Source organism: Triticum dicoccoides, chromosome 2A, assembly GCF_002162155.2.
Source record: "Triticum dicoccoides isolate Atlit2015 ecotype Zavitan chromosome 2A, WEW_v2.0, whole genome shotgun sequence".
In the NCBI taxonomy this organism is placed as follows: domain Eukaryota; kingdom Viridiplantae; phylum Streptophyta; class Magnoliopsida; order Poales; family Poaceae; genus Triticum; species Triticum dicoccoides.
Genome location: NC_041382.1, coordinates 51032089 through 51037770, shown reverse-complemented (window position 1 = coordinate 51037770; position 5682 = coordinate 51032089).

The following is a 5682-nucleotide window of genomic DNA, read 5'->3' as shown; positions in this document are numbered from 1 at the left end:
ATAGGCTGACAGGGTGCAACCTCACAAGCGGCCGGCCGTGTAGTAGAGGAAATAGGACCACAGCTATACCCATTATCGTTGTCATTTCATACGAGCATGGACAATCTTTGGTTCGGTGGTATCCACTAGTAGAAAACGGGCATATTGTCCCGGTTCGTGAGGGCCTTTTGTCCCGGTTCCAGAACCGGGACAGATGGGCCTCCACGTGGCCTGTGCGCTGAGCCCAGGCAGGAGGGCCTTTGGACCAAAAGGCATCCACGCTAGCTAGTAAGAAAATGAAGAAAACCATTAAGTACAGAAGTTCGTCATGCATACCGAGAGAAATGATCGACCTCTCCTTCTCTGAGAGATTGATCAAACAACAAGTTTTGGTATTATCTATCCGACGCTACTGGCTACATACATAGACAATATGAAAGATCTCTTACAATCCCCTAGCATTTGAAATCAACTTCCACATGATATTCTCCGGCTTTATTGATGACGTGGTCAAGAAAGAATCCCGCCAATTCCTCTTGAATTGCTTTCATGAGATCTTGTGGTAGGAGTTCATTCCGCATCTGCCACGTCTAATTTGAAGAAGGGGGTTAATACATATATATGAATGAAACTCAACAGAAATGATGGTGTAATAAAATGAAATTGTGAATATTATTGCTTACGCACTTCATATTGTCTTTTAGAGTAGCCCCGCTTATTTTTCAAAGTCGCGTTGTAGATGAACTCGCACACGTAGTATCCACAGTAATTATTCCCTTGTTCCTGCCACAAGCACTTTACGAGAAATAAAGGTCAATCAAACTGATAATGAAGCATTATAAATGGCATTGATGAAAGTATAGCTATAGAATCAACGGGAGATGCGCGCAACTAGCTAGCTACTAGCACTTACTTTCGGGTATTTATATCGCAGCTCCTTCGGCAGTCCCAGAGCTTCTGCGGTGAACTGTTTCCAAACCCTGCAAGACAAAGAAAATAATTATTATTACTTGAGATATCAGGAAATGAACAAAAAGTTGCCGATATGGTGCGATAATGATCGATTGAACTTACTTGTTGAGAATTTTAGTCATGTCTGCATAGGTTTCGGGATCTTTTCGTCTCGAGTCTAAGACGGTTACTAGTCCCTGCTCAAGCTTAATCTCCAGAAGAACATAGTGAAAGCTACGCACGCATGCATATAACTCATCAATTACATTACTATAATCTCGCTCAAGTAATAAGAGAAACCGAATATGCACACGACAGTAACACTCACTCGAAGTTGTAAGGAAAGAGTATTATATCTTTGTTTTGATTTTTGAGCAACGATTGTAGCAAGTTGGCCTCGGCCTCTTCGGCGTTCTTTTTAACCTGAAAATCATCTATGAGATTTGTGTTAATGAACCCAATATCATACATTTCTGCTTTTCTGCACTCGACGATCTTCAATCTGCATAATATAGTGAGGATAATTATAAATACATGCAATGAAAGAGCTGAGCTATATATAGAGACTTAATGACAGAAGTAGTAGTACTTACAGACAGTAGCAAAAGACCGTTAATTTATCAAGGGCCTTTTGATTGAAGAACTGGAAGAACTCCTCAAATGGAACATGCAACAGATCAGTTCCAACGAGGTCGTGCTCATCTTTAATTCTCAGATACAAAGTATTCTTCCCCCAGACTCTCTGCAGGTTTTCATGTACCAATTATGGAATCTTCGCATCATCGTTGTTACAGATTTTTCATCTTTGACGAGAGGCTTCCCGTACTCGTATATGTGTTCGTCCATCTCCAAGAAATCATAATGTACATCGTCGGGCAGGTAATCTCCAAGATTGCTATAACCGGGCACCATCCCCGGAGCATTAGCGACGATGTCCCTAGACACATTGAGCGGGGGGCACGATTGGTTTGCTTGTTCGCCGAGCTGGGCAATTTTTTTCCCAGCTGCTCGTCGTTCTTTTAACCTTTGATCACTGGCAGTACTTCCCGACCACTCCGCTTCGCGATATGCCTGTTCAGTAACGCGCTCATAGTTGGTTTTTGGCGGAGACTTTGGTGGTTTCCTCAGGGCATCGATAGTGCGCTTTGCTTTCACCGGATCTACCTTCTCCTCCGGAGGTGGATGTCTCTGTCCTTTCAACCCTTCAAACCATTCCTTCGTTTCGGTTCACGCGATCTTCGCGTTCTCCTCCGGGGTCCTCTCGTACGGTAACTTCTCTAGAGGCTTGAGAGAAGGACCGTATCCGTATTGCCTCCCGCCGCTGGCTGTACTGCTAGACGTCGGCCGAGCAGACGGAGTGGCTGTCTTCTTTACTTGCTTACGAGGCGGAGGAGAAGGACTACGACGCGCCGGAGCAGCTGCCGGAGCGGCGGCGGGTCTCTTCCGCCCTTGCTGACGAGGCAGAGAAGGAGGAGGCTGGCTGCTCGGGCGCGCCGGCGCAGGCGGAGAAGGAGGCGGAGTGCCGCCACGCGCCGGAGAAGGAGCCGGCCGAGGGCCCTGATCGTCACTCGCCGGAGGAGGAGGCGGTGGAGGAGGCGCAGTACCCTGACTCGCCGGAGGAGGAGGAGGAGGCAGAGGCGTCCACTTTGGAAGGTTGATGAGCTCCTTCCGCCATAGGCATGGAGTCTTCAGAGCAGAACCCAGCCGAGTCTCCCCTTCTCTGGTAGGGTGGTCAAGCTGGAGGTCCTCAAATCCCTCCGTTATTTCATCCACCATCACCTTAGCATATCCTTCTGGAATCGGCCGGCAGTGAAAAGTTGCGTCGGGTTCATTAGGAAAAACAGAGCCAACAGCTGCCTTGACCTTCATATTCATCCATTGCGTCATAAGGTGGCAATTTTGAGCCTCCATGATAGCATCCACGGGATAGCTGGCAGGAGCCGTCAAGACAAGCTGCGGCTGAAGCAACTCGGTGGAAGCCACGCTGCTTCTCCGCTGAGATGGCAGGGTAGCTTCAGGGGAAGCTTCGGCAAGTCGTTTGCTGCAATTTGCTTCTCGTTCCTCTGTCGCTTGTACCCTTGCGTGCAGCGCCTGGAGTTTGGTCTGCTGCACTTTTTTGCTCCTCTCGTGGTTTTTGTAACCGCCTGCGTCCGGAAACCCAGCCTTCCACGGAATGGAGCCTGGCGTGCCTCGTGTCCGTCCAGGGTGCTCAGGATTTCCGAGGGCCTTTGTGAGCTCGTCGTTCTCTCTGTCTGGAAGGAACGTCCCTTCCTGCGCTGCAGTGATATAGTACCAAAGATTCTTCAAGGGTATGTCAAGTTGCTCATCCGTCCAAATGCACTTCCCTGTTACAGGGTCCAAGGTTCCGCCAGCCCCGAAGAACCAAGTCCGGCAACGGTCTGGCCAGCTCATTGTCTCTGGTTCGATCCCTTTTTCAACCAGATCATTCTCAGCCTTGGCCCACTTAGGCCGGGCTATGAGGTAGCCACCTGACCCCGTGCGATGGTAAAGCTTCTTCTTCGCAGCATTTTTCTTGTTTGTCACCGACATCTTCTTACTCTTTTCCGATGTCTTGTAGGCCACAAATGCAGGCCAGTCATCTCTGATCTTCTCATATATGCCCTTGAATTCTGGTGTCTCTTTTTTCTCGACAAACCTATTCAGGTCTTTGTTCCACCTCCTGAATAGGTCTGCCATCCTCTTAAGAGCAAAAGACTTGATTAATTCCTCTTTAACTGGCTTCTCCGGATCATCCTCTGGCGGTAGGGTGAAATTTGTCTTCAGCTCAGTCCAAAGATCATTTTCTGCATATCATTGACGTAAGACACCTCAGGGTCTTCTGTAGCCGGCTTGAACCATTGCTGGATGCTGATCGGGATCTTGTCCCTAACCAGAACCCCGCACTGAGCAACAAATGCCTTCTTTGTTCGGATGGGTTCAATAGGTTGGCCGTCGGGCACGATTGCTATGATCTCAAACCTTTCATCTGAGCTCAACTTTTTCTTCGCGCCTCGTCTCCTTACCTCAGTTGTGCTCGATCCGGAGGGCTAGAAAAAAGAACAAAGACTTAATTAATATGTGTACATACCAAAACAATGAATGCATCAATGAGCTAGTCAGCATAGGCTTAACTAATATATATACCTGGCCGGACTCGGTTCGGTCACCGGAGCCGTCATCACGGTCTCTTTCTTGCACCAGCATTGTGTCACAAGAGCCGTCCTCACGTTCTTCTTCTTGCACCGGCATTAGGTCACCAGAGCCAGCTTCTTCACCCTCTCCTTCCAGACCATCGGTGTCGTTGAGAAACGAGACGGCATCACTTCCTTGTGCGATCATGTCCCTCAACAACGCTTCGTTTGCTTCGTCTCGTTCGGTGTCCATAGTTTCTACAAATATCTATAACATGGCAATTATTATTCAAACATGACAGATGGATATATTAGTGGCAAACATAGTAAGGAATCATATATATTAATTAGTGGCCTCGACGCTGCTTCTCTAGGGTTTGGGGTGGCCTCGACAACGCTTCAAGGGTTTGGGGTGGCCTCGAGAACGCTTCAAGGAGGGGGTAATATCGACCCCCCCATGTGTTGAAGCTATCGGGAGGGGGTATATCGACAGCGATGACACTACATCTATGTCCCTCGATGACCCTCGTTCCCGATAAAAAAAAGAGGAAGAAGAAGAAAAAAGAGAGGAGAAGAAAGAATAGAGGAGAAGAACTCCTCTATTCTTTCTTCTCCTCTTTTTTTCTTCTTCCTCTTCTTTTTTTATCCTCTTTGTCCTCTCATGTTCGAGAGGATCGCCGAGGGGTCGGGAGGTTGCCTAGTGCCGAGCAATCCTCGACCCCTCGAACCCTCGACCCTAGTTCCCGACCCTCGACCGCTCGGCGATCCTCGACACCCTCGTTCCCGATAAAAATTAAGAAGAAGAAGAAGAAGAAGAAGAAGAAGAAGAAGAAGAAGAAGAAGAAGAAGAAGAAGAAGAAGAAAAGGAAGGAAAAAAAGAGGAGAAGATCGAAAAAAAGAAAAAAAGAGGAGAAGAAGAAAGGAATAGTGGAGAGGAAGAGAAAATAGAATAAGAGAAAATAGAATATTCTATTTTCTCTTCCTCTCCACTATTCCTTTCTTCTTCTCCTCTTTTTTTTCTTCTTTTTTCTTCTTCTTATTTATTTCTCCTCTTCTTTTCCTCTCCTCTTCTTCTTTCTTTCCTCTTCTTATTTTCTTCTTTCCTATCCTTCTTTTCCTTCCTTTCTTAATATCACTTAGCAAATGCACTAACCTAAAATGCAACAAACATAAAATGCAACAAACATAAAATGCACTAAATCGATCAACTAACCTAAAATCAGTGATAAAATGCACTAACCTAAAATTGATATCTACTAACAACTTAAAAAAATAATACATATATGAAAAAATGCATATATGAAAAAAAACATCATCATATCATCAACAGAAAAATAGTATTTTTTCTAAAAATCTATCTTTTCAGCACATACATATACTCATACATCATCATATACTCATACATATACATATAATCTGCAGGAAAAAAACATATATGTGTTTGCAAAAAAAGGGGGGAAGAGGGGGGCGGTGCCGGCCCTGAGCACAGCGAGGCAGAGGCGACAGCGGCGCGGGGCAGCTGGGGCGCGGCGAGGCAGAGGCGACGGCGAGGCAGAGGCGGGGCGGCGACGGCGTCGGGGAGCGACGTGGGGCGGTGACGACGTCGGGGCGGCGCGGGGCA